The sequence below is a fragment of the Chiloscyllium punctatum genome, chromosome 5 (genome assembly GCF_047496795.1).
Source record: "Chiloscyllium punctatum isolate Juve2018m chromosome 5, sChiPun1.3, whole genome shotgun sequence".
NCBI lineage: Eukaryota > Metazoa > Chordata > Chondrichthyes > Orectolobiformes > Hemiscylliidae > Chiloscyllium > Chiloscyllium punctatum.
This window is the reverse complement of record NC_092743.1, coordinates 124324224-124346927: the sequence shown is the minus strand read 5'-3', so window position 1 is coordinate 124346927 and position 22704 is coordinate 124324224.

Genomic DNA, 22704 nt, shown 5'->3' with positions numbered 1-22704 from the left:
GCCATTTTCTTCGTCATCAATGTAGCAGCAGTGCATCTTGGACACCAGCCTCTGAGTTTGAAAAATTATGCTCATCTGAAGTTGCTAACGTGCATTAAAAACCCTATTATGATTACAGCATACTCTGACCTAACAGCACTGGAGGTGTTCCTATATACAGTACCAAGGACTGCAATAGATCACGAAGGTATCTCACCACCACTTTTGTCAGGGAAATTAGCAATATGTAATAAATGCTGGTCTGGTCACGAAGCCATATACCATGAACAAATAAAAAAATATAATTATACAACTCTTTAAAAATTAAATTAATGTTTCTTGCACTTAAATTAAACAGTATTTACTGTGTTATTATATAAGGTCAATTCAAATACTTAACTTTTCTTGCACTTCAATAAAACAATGCTTACTTTGTTATTTATTACATATCAACAATTCAAATACTTAACTTTTCTTGCACTTAAATGAAACAATGTTTACTTTGTTATTTATTATATACCGACAATTCAAATACTTAACTTTTATTGTACAGAAGAGTAAAAATATGCTGCATATGTGCATCTTTCTGGCATAGAGACACAGCACAGACGCAGACCTTTTCATCCAACTCGCCCATGTTGACCAAGTTTCTTAAACTAAAATAGGCCCTCTTGCCTGCATTTGTCCCATATCCCTCTAAACCTTTCCTATTCATGTATCAATACAAATGTCTTTTAAATGTTATATCTGCATCTATCACTTCCTCCAGCACTTCATTTCACATATGAGAAGCCCCCTGTGTGAAAAAGTTACCCCTTTTAAATCTTTCCCCTCTCATCTTAAAAATATGCTCCCTAGTTTTGAAGCTCACCTACTCTAGTGTAATGACTTTTGTTATTCACCTTATAAATGCCACTCATGTATTTATAAACCTCTATAAGGCCATCCCTCAACCTCCTATATTCTACTGAAAAATAAAACCCAGTCTGTCCGACCTCTCCCTTTAATTCAATTCCTCCAGTCCTGACAGCATCCTGGTAAATCTTTTTACAGCTCTATCTAATTTAATAAAATCCTTCCATAGCAGGAAATCCAGAAAGTATTCCAAAAGTGGCAAGTCCTGTACAAGTTCAACATGACATCCCAACTCCTAAACTCAACGGTCTGAGCAATGAAGACATACAGGCAAATGCCTTCTTCACCACCCTTTCAATTAGTGATGCAACTTTCAAAGAACTAAGTGCTTGAAACCCTAGGTTTGTCAGTTCGACAACTCTACCATTAACTGTATAAGTCCTCTCCTTGTTTGTTTTATTAAAATGCAGTGCCCACACTTATCCAAAGTCAGTTCCATTTGCAACTCCTCAGCCCATTGACCCAAATGATCAAGATCCTTTTGTAATCTTAGATAACCTTCTTCACTGTCAACTATTCCACCAATTTGGCATCATCCACAAACTTCCTAGTCATGCTTCCTAAATTCTCATCCAAACTGTTCATATAAATGACAAACAAAAGTGGATGCAGCACCAATCTCTTGTGGGACACCATTGGTCACAGATCTCTAGCCTGAAAAACAATCCTCCACCACCATCCTCTGTCTCCGACCATCAAGCCAATTTTGTATCCAATTGGCAAGCTCTCCCTGAATCCCAAAAGAGCTGAATTTACGAATTAGACTACCATGTGGAATCTTGTCAAAGGCTTTACCAACATCTTTATAGACAACATTTACACTTCTGTCCTCATCAATCTTTTTGGTTGCATCTTCAAAAAAACAGAATCAAGTTTATGAGAGTCGATTTTTCAAGTGTTCCTAATCAGTCCTTGCTTCTCTAAATGAATGTAAATCCTATCTCTCTGAATGCCTTCCAACAGCTTACCCACGACTGATATCAGACTGACAGATCTATAGTTCCTAGGCTTCTCCTTACAGCCTTTCCTAAATAAAGGCACAACATTAGCCACCCTCTAGTACCTCAACTATAGCTATAGAAGATACAAGTATCTCTACTAGGGGCCCCTGCATTTCCTTCCCTATTTTCCCACAAAGTCCTGGGATATACTTGATTATGTCTTGAAGATTTATCCACCTTTTCATGTTTTTTTCAGATCTCCAGCACGTTCTGTTTTGTAATATGGACAGTTTTCAAGATGGAGAAAATGAGGACTGCAGATTCCTGATGAAAGACTTATGCCTGAAATGTCACTTCTCGTGCTTCTCGGATGCTGCCTGACCTGCTGTGCCTTTACAGCACCACACTATCGACAGTTTCAAGATATCAATATTTATTTCTCCAACTTCCCTTGCTTCCTTTTCTTTCTCCACAGTAAAACCTGACACAAAATATTCTTTTAGTATCTCTTCCATTTCCTGTGTTTCCACACATATAGACTTTGTTGATCCTTAAGGGCCCTATTCTCTCTCTAGTTGATCTTTTTCTCTCAACATACTTGTAGAATCTCTTTGGATTATCCTTAACCTTATCTGACAAGACTATCTCAAATCTCCATTTTGCCCTCCAGATTACGCTCTTTAAGAAATACCCATACCCTTTATAGTTTTCAAGAGATTCATTTGATCTCAGTTGTCTATATCTGATATATGACTCTTTCGTATTCTTGACCAGAGCCTCAATATCTTTATGCATTCATTGTTCCCTACTCTTACCACTTTACCCTTCACTCCTGTCAGAACATAATGCCTCTAAACTCGTGATATCACAGTTTTCAAAGCCACCCACTTGTCAATTGACCCTTTAATTGCGAACAGTCTATTCCAATCAACTGTTGAAAGTTCTTGTCCCATGCTGTTAAAATTTGCCTTACTCCAGTCAAGAACTTTTAACTTCATGGAAGGCTTATCCTTTTCTATGACCATTTTTAAAATGTATAGAATTATGATCACTAGATCCAAAGTGTTCCCTCACCAATATTTCACTCACTTTCCCTTCCTTACTTTGCAAGAGAAGGTCAAGTTTTGTGACTTCTCTAGTAGGTACATTGACATATTGATAATGAAACTTTCTTGAACACCTTTAACAAATTTTATGCCATCCAAGCCCTGAATACTATGACAGTCCCAGGTTACTATTACAATCTTATTATTACATACATTTGAGATCTCTCTACATATTTGATCCTCAGTTTCTAGTTGACTACTGGGGGCCTGAAGTACAATCCCATCAGGTGATCATCACATGCTTCATCCACATAGCTTTAGTGGATGATCCTTCAGAAATATCCTCTCTAATTATACTAGTAATATTTTCTGTTATCAAAAACGCCATTCCCTCTCTTCTCTTGTCTCCCTTTCTCTTCTTTCTACAGCATTTGAACCCTGGATTATTGCGTTACCAATCCTATCTCTCCATTAACCAAGTTTCTGTGACAGCTATGATGTCCCAGTCCAGTGTTCCCATACATGCTCTGAGTTCATCTGCCTTACCTGTCAGTCCCATTGCATTAAAATAAATGCTGTTTACAATTTCTTTCTTTAGCTTATTTTTTATCTTCCCTTCGATAAACCAATCTGCTAAAACTCCCAATTAAGATTTACAAAACAACACTTCTTATCTCAAAACCAGGCAGCTGTAGGTTCTTGTCTTCGGATCTACCTGGGTCTTCTTTTCTCCTTGTTAGGAATTTCTACATAGCAGGTTATTGGTTGAAAAGGTACTTTTAAGAGACATATTTTTCCAAGCAGTCTGTTACATGCTAGAACTTGGCAGTTCGCCTCTCAAATGTTCAATTTTCCCCCGGTCTTATATCCCAGAGCATCGGATTGTGTCATTGGCTTTTAAGATTGTCAATACATTCAATTCACACTTGATTGGAAATTGTTTTTTTGGGGATATAACTTAAACAGATTGGCCAAATTCAAATTTGTTTTTGTCTCCAGGCAACAAACTAATCAAATTATTCAACCCAGTGTTACATTGTTGCCTTATTGAGAACACTTAGTGCTGTGTCCTGAAGTTTTGCTGCTTTTAACTCTCTTAAAGGTACACCCACATCTTCATAACAACTCTCACTAGCACATGGCACTGGGGGTAATCCAGAGATTACTACTTTAGAATTTCTGCTTTTTAACCGACTACTTAACTTCTGAAATTCACTCTGCAAAGCCTCAACCCTTTCCCTAATTATGTAGTTCTTACCAACTTTAGCTTCACATTCTCCCCTTTGACAACGTCCTCTCTCTCTGACTTCTCTCCTGTAAGACCTTGTATTTGATTTTACCTTTTGTGCAAAGGGAGTGTTATAGGGATTGGTGCAAGTATTTGGAACAGCATCATTAAGTAGGGATGATCTTTCAGTTTTTCGGATAGGTTAAGTTATTCAGTATTCTATTCTGTGTTGTGTTTCATTCAGTAATCTTGTAAATAAATTCTGCGTTGTTTAAAACTATGTGGTTTGACCAACTGCATCCCTCCTGGAATATCCATGTTACATCTGCCTAAAACAACTAGCAAAGTTAGGGTCTGAGCTACTTTCTTGAATGTTTTGAGGGGGTCTGGCCTCATCCATAACATATCTTCCTACCTCTCCTGACAGTCACCCATCTATCTGACTGAACCTGTGTTGTAACCACCTCTCTAAACCTCCTAGCCATCACACTCTGTGTCTCCTGCATGCTGCTCAAGTGATTCTAACTACCTCTCCAACTGATCTAAATGGTCTGATGTGAGACGGACCCAAACACACCTCCTGCAGATGTAATCTCCAGGGACAGTCAACTGTTCCCTCATCTCCCATATCTGACAGAATTAGCGACCCCTTCATTGACTGCCATTATTGCCTCTTAAAATTTGCTCAATTAGATTCGCCTAAAAGGACCCACACGCTTCTCAAATCTAGTATTTGTAGACTGATTATTGGTGACAGACTATGCTGGAAGAACTTAAAAACTATATTCTGCACAATAAGCCCTCAAAGAAGAAGAGTCAAAAAGTGCTTTTTTTTAAAAAAACTACAATTCCTTTTCCCACAGTCTTTAAATTTAAGCATGCAAACAAGAGAAAAAAAATCTTACAAATCCAGCATTTAGCTGAAACTTCCAGCAACCAAAAAAAGCCTCCTCCTCAAATCCTCTGTCAGTCAGCTCTCAAATCTCCAGATCTGAGGAAAGGAATGTCGATCCCAGTTATATAGACTGCTTTAATATTGAAAACTCAACAAACAAGTTGGAAACAGCAAACAACAAAAAAATCTCCCTCTGGAGCTGTTGACATCTCGGCAAGCACGTGGACAGGCCTCTCTCACAGACCCTGTGTAATCCAATCTCTCCTTCCTCACATGTTATTCTCTTGTTGTGGAGTAATCTCAAATGAAAACTTTCCTGCTTCTGCTTTCAAAAAAAAAAGAGGAAAATCATAAGAAAAACTTCCAACTGAACATTTTTCACATAGACCAAGGAGGAATAATCAGTGTTGTCGATCCAAAACCATTATCAGACTGTGACATTTTCATAAATCTTAATTAGAAATCTTAGCAAGCATGACAAAACTTTTGCTGGTCTCTTACCCCATTGGAAATACTTTTCCTTGTTCGTCCCAGTCTAGGGTTGTGAAGCTTAAACAGTATTACTTTCAGATCACAGTTACATTCTAAATATAAAATAACTAGATATCATATTCTATAAAATACTCCATAAATCATGGGCATAATTTGATTAAACAGCATTATTTGCAACAAATTTTCCAATGAGACCTATAATCTTTTATTCAATCTTTCCAAATTCAGTTTAGCTGAAGGTTGAATTATTTAAGACTGATAAAATATTCAGTGAAGTTCTAATGGTAGAAGACTAGCACATCAGAGAATTGTAGGAAATTCCTGGAAATAAATGTGTAAAGTGTCACTCTCATCTCTTAGCAAACTTATTCCTTTTTTGCTATAATGGAAGAAATGTTTAAAGATCCTACTTTTAAAATCACATGCTATGCAAAGCAAATTTAGTACGAGGTTCAAGAACAATATCATTTAGATAATTAATCCATTAAATTTTCACATTTAAACATTTGTGAATATACGATCCTTCATTGCAAATGCGTTATTTGTTGTTTCTTAGACAAATTATATGTTAAATATCATGGATTTTGCTTTTTAAATTAAATTTAATTGCTTAATTAAATTTTCTTTTTCAAATCTAAAAGTAAAGTGAACCAAGCAATATATAGTCACGTCTCTCCCATATAAAATATTGAGGTGAATTTTCACTAATTGAGCTTTCTTTTAGCAGACCTGTAAGACTATTAGGGAACAGTTGCTCTACTATTCAATCCATGATCCAAATACTTGGATTAATAGTGAAACCTTCCCAATTGGCATTCTAAATTTGCAAGATTTTTCTCCCTCTTTGAAAGAGATGACTGAGACTAAGTGATCAGCAATTCATGCCCTCCACTTTTAGATTAGATTATTTACAATGTGGAAACAGGCCCTTCAGCCCAACAAGTCCACACCAACCCTCCAAAGAGCAACCCACCCAGACCCATTCCCCTAACACTACAGGCAATTTAGCATGGCCAATTCACCTGCACATTTTTGGACTGTGGGAGGAAACCCGCACAGACACGGGGAGAATATGCAAACTCCACACAGACAGTTGTCTGAGGTGGGAATTTGAACCCAGGTCTCTAGCACTGTGAGGCAGCAGTGCTAACCACTGTGCCACCCAGACATTCTTGACCTTGACTAATGCTTTCTATTTTGATTCCCAACTGCGGCTTTTGATCCTGTTAAGAATCTTCTTGAAACAAGATAATCTTATGACTATTATCATCCTGTTAATGCATTTTTGTAATGGGCAAAATCATCTCAAATTGTGTCAAATTTGATGGAGAAATTTTGCAGTGACTTGGTTAGATGGGTGAAGAATTAAGGCTTTTGAAACAAAGATCAACCCAAGCCTCCATAGAGTATCAAATAAAATAAAAAATGCATATAAACATCCAAACAGATTTACTATTTTTTGATTTATTATAAACTGCATATACATAAGAAATGCAATGAATCCAAATGAAGTGTTAATTGATTATTCAGGTAGAACTTTTACAACTAAACTCATGATACATAATTACATGGAATGTACGCCACTGAAACAGACCAGCTGGCCCTCAAATAAAAGCAAAATAGTCCAAATGCTATTGTTCTGAAATAAAAACAGAAATTGCTGGATAAGCTCAGCTGCTCTGTCAGCATCTGTTGAGAGAGAAACAGAACTAGCACTTTGAGTCCATTGACTAGATAAGTTGATTAGCCAAAGTGTTTTCCTCAGAGTGAGTGAGTCCAAAACTAGGGGGCAGTTGTCAACTGAAAGAAACCTGACATGGAGGTGCCAGTGATGAACTGGGACAAAATTAAAAATCACACAACACCAGGTTATTGTCCAACAGGTTTATTTGGAAGCACTAGCTTTCAGAGCACCGCTCCTTCATCAGGTGGTTGTCTTCACACACTGCCTTTTCTGAAAGCTCTGCTTTACCTACTCTGGGTCACGTTGCCCACCCAGAGGCATTGCAATTGCAGTCCCTATACCAGGTCATTGACACAGCCACCCTCCTTGTGAGGGTACAGCAACATTCCCATGCCAAATGCATGGATTTGCCACCATTCTTCCAAAAGGACTGCAAAGTGTTTCCAGGCACAATGCAGCAGCAGAATTCAGTGAAAATGATGTTATCTGTAAGTTGGGTGTCTTTCCCATTGAATAATACTAGCGCAGGGCCAACCTTACAGCTGAAATTTTGATCTGCTTTTTTGTGAGTGTCATGCAAATTAATTGAATTGGCCTGTAGAGTTTAAATTGGGTAGCACATCAGCTGTTGGGAGAAAGTGTGGATTCCTGATTAAGGACTTATACCCGAAACATCAACTCTACTGCTCCTCGGATACTGCCAGACCTGCTGTGCTTTTCCAGCATCATTCTAAATTTGTCCCTAGGAAGTCAGTCAACTTTGATGCTCCTGGTCTAAATTACATATCCTGTCTTCACTTCACGGTACATTTTGGTCTTCAGTCAAAGTATATAGTGAAAATTTGAACATATGTTTCTACATCCATCCTGCCCCATGCAAATTTATACCCAACTAATTTACAGTATTTTCTCATTATAGAGAGTGATTAGAACGTAATGAAGCCAGAATCAGAAACGGATGCAGAAATTGCTGATGAAACTTAACAGGTCTGGCAGCATTGGTGGGAAGAAATCAGAATTAATTTTTCCAGTCCAGTGACTCTTCATCAGAACTGATAGCAGCCAGAAAAACTAGCATTTATGTTAAAGATGAGTTTGCAGGTGGAGGAGGAAGGGAGGGAGGGTGGTGGCGGGCATGGGAGGGATTTGGAATGGAGAGGTGAGATGAAGCCCAGAGAGAGAGAAAGAGAGACAGAGAGAGATTAGGAAAGGGGTAGGTAAACAAAGGGGATTATGGATAGCAGGGCACGACAGACGAGGAGCTGAATAAGTGATATTGAGAGTTGAGGATGGCAGAGGATTTGTCTCCCCAGTTTACAAGTCTGCAAAATGTAGACTGGGTGACCAATTTGCAGAACACCTCCTTTCTGTAAAAGTGAAGAGGAACTTCCAGTTACCTGCCACTTCAACACACCATCGTTGTTTTTACGGTGATGAGTAATTGAAGGGAAATGGAAAAGTGCCTAAAAAACAAATCAGGCCTGATTTGAAAAACAAAAACTGAAGGAACTTTCAATGTTGTAAATCCCACTTTAAGGAAGGGTCACTCGTCCTAAAATGTTAACTCTGATTTCTCTCCACAGATGCTGCCAGATCTGCTGAGCTGTTGTAGCAATTACTGCTTTTGTTTCTAATGCAAAAACAACCTGTACTATCCAGGAGGTAAACATGTGACCTGAATTGTCTGTGAGAACTGTCCTGTTGTGTTATCACCTGGGGCCATCTGTTTCTCAGCCTTTTATGAAAAATTGCTGTAGTTATTACAAAATGGATATTCAGTAATCTTAGATGCAGAGCAGTATTAATGTCAGAGAGTCTGCCCCACTCATCAGACTTCTCGCAAATGGGGCTGGTGTTTGAGAGACTGGTGCTATAGGATCTGAGATAGAGCTCTGAGCACCACTGTCTCCAAACTCCCTGACAGATAGAAGGCAGTACGAAACTTGTTTGCTTGTATATAAATGTATATTATGTAGTTTAAACTAGTAGATTCACTTGCTAGTTTGCATATGTCTTTAATATATATTAAGTGGATTAAACGAATAAATTTGCATGTCTTTGATCTGACACTAAAGAACCTGTTAGGTACATTCAGCCTAACATTAAAGAGACGCAAAATCGAGATCAATAACTTTAGAGCCTGATTCTATATTTCCATCTTTTTTCACTCGCACTAAGTCTTGTTCTGACATGGGTTGCTTTTAGCACAGCCAATCTGTTTTCACCCGCTCTCAGGCCTGTTATTGAACTGCATGGTTTGCTTTCAGCACAGACTCCCCACTCTCTGCTATGCTGAACACTGATGTCACGTATTCAGCTTGACTTCTGTCATGACTTGACATCTATTATCCCTTTGTTTACCTATTCCTTCCAGATCTATTTTTCTCTCTCTCTGGGGTCGATCTCCACTTATTCACTCCTCCCCCTCTAGCCTCCCACCCTGAAGTCATCTTCAGCGTAAGTACTACTTTTTTTCCATGCTGCTATCAGTTCTGATGAAGAGTCATAGAGTTATACAGCACACAAACAGACCTTTTGGTTCAACTCGTCCATGCCAACCAGGTATCCTGAACTGGTCTAGTCCCATTTGTCACCCCTAAGCCTCCAACACTTCAGGGAAAATGGCCCCAGCCTATTCAGCCTCTCCCTGTAGCTTAAACCCTCCAACCCTGGCAACATTTGTGAGCCCCCGACTCAAAATGCTAAGCCTGCATTCTTCCTGCAGAAGCTGCCAGACCTGCTGAGTTTTGCCAGGAATTTCTGTTTTTGCTTCAGATCTCCAGCAACTGCAGTTCTTTGTTTTATTTCAGTGTTAAGCTAAAATCATTACTGCCATGGCTATATGAAGCAATAGGAACATCACTTCAGACAGCTTTGCATTCTGTCCTGCTCTGACAGACATTTTCTCCTCCCCTTTGCTCCAACAGATATTTCCCTCCTCTTTCTCTAAAACATATTTAACTACTCCCTAATCTTACAGGACTAACATCTCAGTGATCTTCCAGCACTAAAAATGAATCACAATGAGAAAAACATTGGGAAGCATTTCTCTAGAGAATATATTATCTCAATGCAACATGACAAATTGATATAATTGATAATGTAACTATGAAATTAAATCACAAGCCAGCACATGTTCCATGTCAGTTGGTAATACCTTAAGAAACAAATTGAGGATTGCCACCACTTTAAATAGAAGGATTTGATTTGGTTGCTTCTCTGTGAGATTGTTCCTGTTTGAGCTATCACAAAAGTTATATGGTTGTGTTTGCTATTTAAGTTAATTTTTTTTAAAACTTGCTGGATTTTCTATGTATGCCTGACAATAACACTCAGAAAAGTGAATGTACTATGTGCCAACTACAGCTAGATAGCTTATTAATTCTGGAGAGGCTTCCTTCTTCTCATTAATCATGAACAACTAATGTATGAATATGCAACTCTGAAACATGTGATACTCATGAATTTTTATGTACAACAAGAGCACCCAATCACAAAGTACTTGTAATAATACCTTTTGCCACTTTTCGAGATAAGCAGCTTCTACAGAATAAAAAAGCTCCCACATTTTGTTAATGTAGCTGCAGGAATTACAGCAGAGAATTTTGAACGCCGTTGCAGCACATGAGCTGTTCCAACTCCATGGTGTTCATGCTTACAAATCTACACTTGAGTTAATGAGACTTGTCACCAATAGTGTGGCTGCATAAAATTTCCCTTATTTTGAAGCATTGCAAACACATTCAAGACGTGCAAACACCAAAATTAGGGAATACAGACATGTTCCAGAGGATATTATTCAGAGGGTGAACACTTGATCTAATGTAAGTTAGGTTTAATAATCTATCAAATCCTACAAAGTAAAGTCTAAACATGAATATTCAGGATCTATGCAAAGATTTATGCTGGGCAAAATGCATTAATTCAGCAGAATTTTCATAAAAGATATAGATGTTAATGTTTTATAAGTTAAGACAATGTGAATATTCAGAGTAAACAATAGGTTGGAATTTTGCACCCTCTCTTGTGGTAAGTTTGTTGACAGGTAAACATTACTCAAGCAGGAAGGTGGGAAGTGAGAAAACTGGCATGTTTTGGCATTCACCCTGATTAAGTCCAGTTTGTTCCAAGTCAGGATGGTATCTGGCTTGGAAGGGGCCTGCTGGTGGTGGTGTTTCTGTGCATCTGCTACCCTTGTTCTTTTCTGATTTGGAAGGTGTTGGTGTAAGAGGCTTGACCAATTGCTGCACCTACTTCATACTGCTCCTGTTGTGCATTGTTGCTCGAGTCAGTTGATGTTCAAGGTGGTGGATGGAACACCAAAACAGATAGACTGCTCTGTAATAGATAGAGTCACTTTTCTACAGTGTTACTGGAACAACACTCAGTCAAGTGGAAAGTATTCCATCAAACTCCTGACTTTTACTTTGTAAACAGTGACATGCTTTGGGAAGATGGGAGGTGAGTTACTTACTACTGAGTTCCTAAACTCTGACCTACTCTTGTAGCCATAAGACTTAAATGGCAAGTGTAGTTTCTGATATTGATAAGGGGGATGATAATGACATTGAAAGTTAAGGGGACACTGATAAATTCTCTTTAGCTGGAGATGGTCATTTGCACTTCTATAGTGTCAATGTAAAATTTCATACATTAGCATTAGTTTTAGTTTGTTTTAGATTAAAACATCTTTACAGCAGCAAGATTCCCTTGCGCTCTTAGTATTCTGTCTTCCACTTCTTTTGAATTAAATTCACTATTTTCCAATCTCATGCAACTGTCTCTGAATCAAGGGAGTTTCATAAAATGAAATTCAATGCATCAACTGTCTGATGAGCCATTTTTTAAAAAGAGTTTTATATAAAGTCTGTCAAGTTCTGTGTGACTATCAGCCCACAGTTTCAACAATTTACTCATTTCCTTGGTTTTTGAAATTTTTGTGAGTTCCTCCTTTCTCTCCATTTCCTAGTTTACAAATGAAATGTCATTTATATCCTCAGTAGTGATTGCTGATGTTAAATATGTTCAATTTATCTGCTATATTCTCATTTCCATTATTAATCCTCTAGTCAAACTTCTTATCAGGCTAAAGCTCAATATACTAACTCTTGTTCTTTATATATGCATATATTCTTATTACCTTTATTTATATTTCTGACTAGCTTTCTCGATAAATTTTCAACCTTTATTCAATACTTTAATCATCTAGATACAGACCCTTTCGGTTTATCCTTTTAATTTATTTATAATCCATTTGGTTGGCTCTTCGAGTTATATGCTCTTTCCATTCCTGTCATAGTCGATCATTTCCCACGTTAGTAGCTCTCTCTTTGACCTTGATTCAACTCTCTGGTTTAGCATATCTTTCCATATTTGATCCCTTGTTTCAACTATTCAGTTTAAAATTCTCTGTACTTTTCTCATTATGTAATTGACAAGAATGCCAACCCTGGAACAGTTCAGGTCAAAACTGTACCATTGGCACAGAATTTTCTTTCCTGATGAAGAGCTTATGCTCGAAACATTGATTCTCCTGCTCCTTGGATGCTGCCTGACCGGCTGTGCTTTTCCAGCACCACACTGTCAACATTGGTACAGATTGTCCATTCCCCACTATTGCTGTCAGTGCCTCTTGAAGTGGAAGCCATTTGTTTAACACCAGTCTTTGAGGAACGCATCAATTTCTCCAATCTACTTTGACCTCAGCCAATTTTCATGTGGCTCAGGTAATAATGCATTACATCTTTTGTGGTTATGACTTCTTGATTTAGTACGCAGCTCCTCATGACTATACTAAACCTGCTTCTTTGTCCTGTCCCTGTTATTGTTTCCTGCATTTATCACAATGAGTGGATCCTCCCTGTCACACTCCCAGTTCCTCTCTAGCCCTGAACAGATGTTCTAGATCTGTGTGCCAGCCAGGCAATGCAACCATTTGGATCACACTGTACACTGCAGAAAACAGTATCAATCCCCCTCACTATACTCTCCCCTATTATTACGTTCCTCTTACTCTTCTCTGTTCCACAATTCCATCATCAGTTAGCTCAGTTCTATGCAACCCTAACTCTCATTGAGACAAGCTGGAAGAACTCTAAGTTTATTGGATAATAGCAGAGGCTAAGGATCCTGCACTCCTGCCCTCTGGGTCACCTTACCTATTTGCAGTCACACTCTCCTATCCCTGAACACTGAGCAAACTTAACAATGCAATCTTAAGAAGTCTGACTGCTCCCTAGTGTAAGTTATTCAAGTAAATCTTCTCCTCACCATTGCGTAACGTTACATGTATGTTTGATCCTGTATGTGTGTCATAAAGCCAATGCTCAGCCAGCTTGAAATCAAACACTTGTTTCCTCAACTTCTTTGTCATGATAGCCATTCGCACTGACTCTGCCTGGTCTCCTCTTACTTCATTCTACTCCAACAGCCCATTTACACCCATTTGGAGACCCACCACATTGAACTTTGCCTCTAATTTTTGTTAAAATTTATTTGTTCACTGGCTTGTTTTCTATTCCATACATTTAAAAAGAATTTTCAAATTCCACCGTGCGTCATGGGGGATTTGAACCTATGCCACCAGTGCATTAACATAGAATTCTGAATCACTTGTCCAGTGACATTACTACTACACCACTGTTTCCCCTGCTGGCCTCCCTACCCTGTGAACCATAGCATTACACCATTATGATGGTCACACTCTTCGACATGCTGCCTGTGTAGGCCACAGTAATGGTTCCCATCACTGATATGTTTTCCATAGCCTATCATGCCTTAGGGATGCTGCTTCACAAAACCCCATACACCTTGTGTTTCCCCAATCACCATCCTTGTTTCCAACTTTTCAAATGGCTCTGCTTTCAACTCCCCACAGCTTCAACCTTCCAATCTCTTTTGGCAGTGATCCCCAACTTTAGGGGACCTCAGAACCCTCCTGAACAGTCAACAAACAGACCCCCACAGGACTATACTCACCCAAGAATTCTGATTGATGTGGACAAGCAGCAACATGGCTGACTAGACTCCTGACTACTCAGGAACTTTCCAAAACTCTGCAAACTAATTAAGGTAGAGCGATTATAATACATTATCAAGGTGATGGTGTCAAAACAGAACAGTAAAGAATAATTTGGAAATACAGAGTGGTATGGTGAGGTTAGATATAGTGCGACATGAACCCAAGATCACAATTGAGGCTGTCTTCATGACTATCAGTCTCTGTTCTGTGATTCTGCATTGTTGTGCGTCTCAAAGGCAACCTTGTAGGATGCTTACCCAATGATCGGAAGCTGAATGTCCTTGACCACTGAACTATTCCCCATATTGGAGGGAATGCCTTGTCTAGCAATAGTTGCACAATGTCCATTCATCTGTTGTCATAGCGTCCGCATTGTCTCGCCAATGCCTCGGAGCATCCTTGCGTGCAGGGCATGATGTAGACGGTGCTGGTCGAGTCACATGAGTATCTGCCGTGTATATGGTGGGTGGTGTTCCCATGTGTGAGGGTAGTATCTATGTTGATGATCTGGCATGTCTCATAAGGCAACCAAGGGATAAAAGCGGTAAAGTAGAATCATTCTGACAGGACCAGCTGTTATAAATGCATTCCCAGCACATTTGTAACAAATGTAGTTTCTAACTTGGGGTTAAAACTGAGAAATCCTTTAAGAAAATAAGGAAAATAACAGTAAGCAAATTGCATGCTCATAAGTATCAAGTAATAAACTAACATTTAATGCATGTCCATCACACGATATGAATAATCTGTTAAGAAAATTATAAGGCTGCTAAGCACTGGTATTACATTTTGCAAAATTATGAGGATTAATATGTAGAAGATTAAAATATGTACAATCTATTTTGGCATTGAGATTTTCTTCAGGGTAAATACCTTTAAACACCCCTCAAATGTTACTCTGAAGGAACTGTCAAATGAATCAAGTCAATGTATATGTTTACAGATAACTATGGTCATATTCCATTACTGTTGATTAATTGTCTTTTCTTCTACTTGTCATATTTTCACAAAATTGCAGGTTTTCACAAGAACTTCTGATGAATGTAGTACTAGCTACATTTATGACCTGGTAGAATATATGACAAGTTTATAAATGTTCAGTACCACTTCACAGTATTGTTGTGCAAACACAGCCGACTCACTGTTCACCCTTGTTTAAGTTTGAAGGACTTTGGGGAATCTTTCTGAATGTCAGGTATGAAGTTATAACTGTTTTATCATAATCTGAATAAGTTGTGCTTTATTTGATCCTTTCGTCGTACGTACTTACTACTCTGAGTGAAAGTTTGTATTGATGCTTTTTGAGTATTAAATATAAATGTATGAGATTCAAATTAACTAGACGTGGAGAGATTGCTTTAACTCAAAATAAAGATGAGAGAATTGACCCTAATTTCCATGTCATTAATTTCACCTTCTCTTGATAGCATGACCAGTTGAAAACATTTCTCCTTCTGCCAAAGGCAGGGCTGTGCCTCAAAATATAAATGTGAAACATTGGAATAGTAATGTTTAGCCACATAGTGAAGACCAAAATCATTGTTCATGCTTTATCGTTGCTTAAAGACTAAACTGTCTCCAAATCCTTTTGCTCACTGAGCTTTGTTGTCCAAATATATACTTTATTTCTAAAATTTCTACAAGTATATTACATAACAATTCAAAGTTGATACGACAAAAACAGTTCTGTTCCTTTGCATTCAGTAAGTGGAACTCTGAAGCGTCACAACACTTAATTTTTCAAAATCCATTAGATTCAGAGAAGGTTCTTTTAGATCAGAAAATAGCTAATGTAACTTATTTAATCAATAAAGGAAAGCAGAGAGGTAGAAGGCATGAACCTACAGGCTAGCCAGCTTAACATTTTCAACAGGAAAATGGTAGAAGCTGTTATTAAAGATGCTATAACAGGAGCAAGGTAATCAGGTTTTGTCAAAGGGAAATCATGTTTAACTAATTTATTGAATGTCTTTGAAGTAGTAATTTAGGCTGTTGATAAAAGGGAACCAGTGGCTGTATTGTACTTAGATTTCCAGAAGATATTTCATAAGATGTCACATCAAAGTAAAAGGTCATGGAGTGGGCTAACATATTGGCATAGATAGAGGATTGGCTAGCTAACAGGGAGCAGAGAAGTAAGAATAAATGGGACATTTTCCAGACTGGCAGAATGTCACGAGTGGAGTGCCAAAAGCATCAGTGCTCAGGCCTGAGCTGTTTACAAGTTATGAGAATTATTCAGATGAAAGAATCATGGATATATGGTAAATAGATATACTGATGATACAAAGATGGGTAGGAAATAAACCTTACCATGCATAATGTGAGTGGGTAACGAATTGTCAAATGGCATAAAATCTGGCAAAGTATGAAATTGTCCATTTTTCGCAGAATGAATAATAAAGAAAAGAAGTACTTTGCCTCATGCAGAACTCTGAGATGCACAAAGAGATTTGGATATCCTAGTGCATGATTCACATAAGATTAGTATGCAGGTAAAGAAAGTAATCAGAAAACTTAGAAGAATAGTATGTTCTATTGCAAGGGGAATTGAACAGAAGAGTAGGAAGTTTATGCTTCTGGGTATTAGTAAGACCAATCTGGAGTACAGTGTATAGTATATGTCACCATGCCTACAGAAGGATGTACTACACAGAACCTAGTTGAGAGGATTGACAGTCTTTTAGAATTACCTTCCCCAAAATGGCAGTAGATGCCGAACCTTTCAGCAGATAGATTCTTGATTACTAGGGGGATGAAAGATTATCAGAGGTATGCAGGAATGGAGAGTTGAAGTTAGAATCAGATCAGCCATGATATTTATTAGCAGGCCTGATATTAAGGGATGAGTTTCTGACTTTTTTTATTGTTTGTACTTTGACTACACATTAATTACAAGGTAAAAACAATGACTGCAGATGCTGAAAATCAAATACTGGATTAGTGGTGCTGGAAGAGCACAGCAGTTCAGGCAGCATCCAACGAGCAGCGAAATCAACGTTTCGGGCAAAAGCCCTTCATCAGGAATAAAGGCAGTGAGCCTGAAGCATGGAGAGATAAGATGCCTTTATTCCTGATGAAGGGCTTTTGCCCGAAACGTTGATTTCGCTGCTCGTTGGATGCTGCCTGAACTGCTGTGCTCTTCCAGCACCACTAATCCAGTAATTAATTACAAGGTGCCAGTCCTTGGAAATCACCAACCTGTATAAACTTGCCTTTCGAGCCTTTGCTTTGGAAGATAAGCACGTTTCAGGCAAACCAAAGGTATTGTTTTTGAACAGGTTAATAGCCCTCCAACAATAGTTGATACTAATTTTAGAAAATACATCTGGAAAAAACTCAGCGCACAGACTTCTGCAAGATAGAGTTGCTACAATGAACTTTGACAAAAACTCCAAGTCTTTTTTCCTGTTTTATGAAGGTATATTCCAGAAGGAGATTTGAATGATCTCTGTCTCATTGTAATGTCCTATTAAGACTATAGAATAGCAGTTTGAGAATGACAAGTAATGCTCAATTGCAAAATGTTCATGCCTGTTTGGTTTTACTTGTATTTTTAAGGTATTGGTGGGTTTTTGCCACTTAATATGCAGCTCAAATTCTAGACGAATAAGTCTTGCTGCAGATCATTGTGTTCAAAAGTCAAAGATAATTGAGGATAAAGATTTGCATACAATGTTCAACAATATACACTGCATGTCGACATAATGGAAAATTTTATAGCTGATCTATGGCAGGACAATATTACTTCCCAGTAACTGAAAATAAAGTCACCTAAGAACTTGGGAAGACAATATCTCTGCATATCTGTAAGTGAATGTGTCTACATAACTTGACAAATAGTAATGTTTTGAATATAAACAGATAGCACATTCAGGCTAAAAGCTAATAAATCACTATTAAGTGACTGAAATTAATCAATGGTGACTTTGAAGCCACCAAACAGAAATGTTTGTCACAGAGTAATTCCTCAAATCATTTTATATCCTCTTCGTGATGAATCATTAATCCTGAAGTAGCATCTTGATTTATGTCAAATATCTTCTTCTGGTCATTGTAGACCCTCTTCTTCTGATATAGGAGGTGAGTTGCCTCACTATTTCCCTTGCATGACTGAGGAAAGGTTTGCAGATGTTCAGCAGAAAATAATATTAACTGGGGCAAAAGAAAAACTCAATGAAATTCACCTTTGTTGTCTTATGTTGAGATTCTGCAATTATTGCTTGCAGATTTTCTTTGGCTTGCTCCTCCCTGAACAGTTACACAAACAACAAAAACCTTGCTTCTCTAGGTTATTGGGACAAAGTGTTGTCAAAGACTTGGTAAATTGTCACAGTTCACCCAAGAGTACATTAGTGATAGAAGGAATGATGCATTAGGTGGTGGATTATCTGTTGAAGAAGATTGCTTATTTCTGAATGCTATCAAGAATCCTGTTTACTACTAATATTGTTGTATGTATCCAGGCAAATATAAATTTTTTTTAAAATTCCTGGCATGTGCAGAAGTGCCATCAGGAAATGAGCCATTTGCTGCAAGTCATGTTGCCTCTTACCTGTTCTCATAGCTATGTTATTTAGGCATCTGGTCCAGTTGATTTATTATCAGTTGTCTAAGCATGATATTACTAGTGGGCAACTCAATGACGGTAATGCACTGAATGCTAACAGAAGGTAGTTGGATTCTCTTGTGAGAGTTGGCCATTGTCTGACAATTGTGTAGGTTAAAACTGTTGCCAAGTATCAGCCAAAGCCAAGGGATTACCCAAGTCATGTTGCATGTGGGCTCAGCGTTTTTATTACCAAGAGCATCTGTGTCACTTTCTCACCTGCGACTCAATTGATCTTAAAAGGCAGTAATGGGCTGACTTCCTGAACGTTTATCGTCAATTCGGCAGTGAGCTTAGGCTGTTGCATTTTCCCAATAACAGGTGTTATTATAAAAGAGGGAATAACAGACCATTCGTAAATATGACCATAAGACCATAAGGCATAGGAGTGGAAGTAAGGCCATTCGGCCCATCAAGTCCACTCCACCATTCAATCATGGCTGATGGGCATTTCAACTCCACTTGCCCGCATTCTCCCTGTAGCCCTTAATTCCTTGTGACATCAAGAATTTATCAATCTCTGCCTTGAAGACATTTAGCGTCCCAGCCTCCACTGCACTCTGCAGCAATGAATTCCACAGGCCCACCACTCTCTGGCTGAAGAAATGTCTCCGCAGTTCTGTTCTGAATTTACCCCCTCTAATTCTAAGGCTGTGTCCACGGGTCCTAGTCTCCTCGCCTAATGGAAACAATTTCCTAGCATCCACCCTTTCCAAGCCATGTATTATCTTGTAAGTTTCTATTAGATCTCCCCTTAATCTTCTAAACTCCAATGAAAACAATCCCAGGATCCTCAGCCGTTCCTCGCATGTTAGACCTACGATTCCAGGGATCATCCATGTAAATCTCCGCTGGACACGCTCCAGTGCCAGTATGTCCTTCCTGGGGTGTGGGGACCAAAACTAGACACAATACTCCAAATGGGGCCTAACCAGAGCTTGATAAAGTCTCAGTAGCACAACGGTGCTTTTATATTCCAACCCTCTTGAGATAAATGACAACATTGCATTCGCTTTCCTAATCACGGACTCAACCTACATGTTTACCTTTAGAGAATCCTCGACTAGCACTCTCAGATCCCTTTGTACTTTGGCGTTATGAATTTTCTCACCGTTTAGAAAGTAGTCCATGCTTGTATTCTTTTTTCCAAAGTGCAAGACCTCGCATTTGCTCACCTTGAATTCCATCAGCCATTTCCTGGTGCACTCTCCCAAACTGTCTAGATCCTTCTGCAGCCTCCCCACTTCCTCAGTACTACCTGCCTGTCCACCTAACTTTGTATCATCGGCAAACTTCGCTAGAATGCCCCCAGTCCCTTCATCCAGATCATTAATATATAACGTGAACAGCTGCAGCCCCAACACTGAGCCCTGTGGGACACCGCTTGTCACCAGCTGCCATTCCGAAAAAGAACCTTTTATCCCAACTCTCTGCCTTCTGTCAGACAGCCAATCCTCAATCCATACCAGTAGCTCACCTCAAGCAACAAGGTCCCTCACCTTACTCAGCAGCCTCCCGTGTGGCACCTTATCAAAGGCCTTTTGGAAGTCTAGCTAGACCACATCCACTGGGTTTCCCTGGTCGAACCTACTTGTCACCTCTTCAAAGAATTCCAACAGCTTTGTCAGGCATGACGTCCCCTTACTAAATCCACGTTGACTTGTTCTAATCTGACCCTGCTCTTCCAAGAATTTAGAAATCTCAACCTTAATGATGGATTCTAGAATTTTACCAACAACCAAGGTTAGGTTAATTGGCCTATAATTTTCCATCTTTTGTCTTGATCCTTTCTTGAACAAGGGGGTTACAACAGTGATCTTCCAATCATCCAGGACTTTCCCTGACTCCAGTGACTTTTGAAAGATCTCAATCAACGCCTCCGCTATTTCCTCAGCCACCTCCCTCAGAACTCCAGGATGTAGCCCATCGGGGCCTGGAGATTTATCAATTTTAAGACCTTTTAGCTTTTCTAGCACTTTCTCTTTTGTAATGGCAACCATACTCAACTCAGCCCCCTTACCCCCTTTAATTGTTGGGATATTACTCATGTCTTCCACTGTGAAGACTGACGTAAAGTACTTATTAGGTTCTCCAGCTATTTCCTTATCTCCCATCACTCGGCTACCAGCATCAGTTTGAAGTGGCCCAATGTCTACTTTTGCCTGTCGTTTGTTGCATTACATAAATCAAGCAGTGTCAGCATGGCTTCATGAAGGGAAAATCATGCTTGACATATTGATTAGAATTGTTTGAGGAGGAGGTAAGCAGAATAGATAAAGGGGAACCAGTAGATGTAATATATTTGGATTTCTAAAAGGCAGTCGATAAGGTGCTGTACACAAGGCTACTTAATAAAATACAAACTTCTGGTGTTAGAGTAATATATTGGCTGATAAATAGAAATCAGAGTTGGAGAAGGTGCTAATTTCAGGATAGCAACCTGTAAATGATGAAGTACCACAGGAATTGGTGTTAGGCCACAAGTGTTCACAATACATATATTAATACTTTGGCTGAAGGAAGTGAATGTGCTAGCCCAAGTGTGCAGATGATACAAAAATAAGTTGGAATGTAATAAGTGAGGATGCCACAAAGAGCCTTCAGAAGAATATAATCAGACCAAGTAAGTAGGCAAAAACGTGGCAGATGGAATAAAAGGGTAAATGTGAGGTTATGTGCTTTGGTGGATAGAATAGAGGAGCTGGATATTATTTAAATGGGGAAAGACCACAGAAAGCGGTAATACAGAGAGTTGGTGGTCCTTGATCATAAAATCTCAGAAAGCTAGCTTCCAGGTGTTGGGGGTAACAACGAAAGCAAATGGGATATTAATCTTCAGTTCAAAGCAAATGGAATGTAAAAATAAGAAAGCCTTGCTACATCTATAAAAGGCACTGTTTGGATCACACCTAGAATACTGTAAATGGTTTTTGTCTTCTTGTCTTAAGAGAGATATATTCGCTTTAGAGGCTGTCCTGAGGAGGTTCACTGGGTTCATCCTTATGAGGAGAGGTTTAGTAGATTGGCCATATACTCATTGGAATTTAAAAGGATGAAGAATCAACAAGTATAGGATTCTAAGGGGACTTGACAGATTAGATGCAGAGAGGCCATTTCTCCTTGTTGGAGAATCGAGGATTCCAAGCTATGTTCAATCCAAGTTTCAAATTCTATCTTGTTCATTGTCTACTTAAACAATTCTGATATATATATATATGTCAGGCATGGGATGCTGGAAAGCACAGCTGGTCAGGCAGCATCCGAAGAGCAGGAAAATCAATGTTTTGGACATGAGCCCTTCATCAGGAATGACAGCCATTCCTGATGAAGGGCTAATGCCCAAAATGTCGATTCTCCGACCCATTGGATGCTGCCTGACCAGCTCTACTTTTGCAGCACCCACTGTCATCTCTGATCTCCAGCATCTGTAGTTCTCACTTTCTCCTAATAAATATGTCAGGTATGATATCCAAGAATGTATAATCTCGGGATAAGTCATCACCCAGTTAGGACGGAAATGTGATGGATTTTCTTCTCTCAGTGGCTGAAGATCATCAAATCAAATATGATCACATTGAATGACAGAGCAAACTTGATGGGCCAAATGGCTTGCTTCTGCACCTAACTTTTATGCTCCAAAAATTATGCTAGATGTGGTCGTGCAGAATAAAGCTGTCTTTTCTCCTCAGGACATCCAGACTCTGCCAATCTAGCATGAAGTTATGATTCAGGTAAGTACACCATCCACAATTAAGAGAAATGCTCTACAATGCCACAAGAATATCAATGACCTTCTGCACTCTGAGAAGGAAAGTGCCACCACCTTCCCTCTTCTCTCACAAGCTAAATCTGCTCCCACTCCCATCTCTCAACAAGGGTCTTTCCACTCTCTTG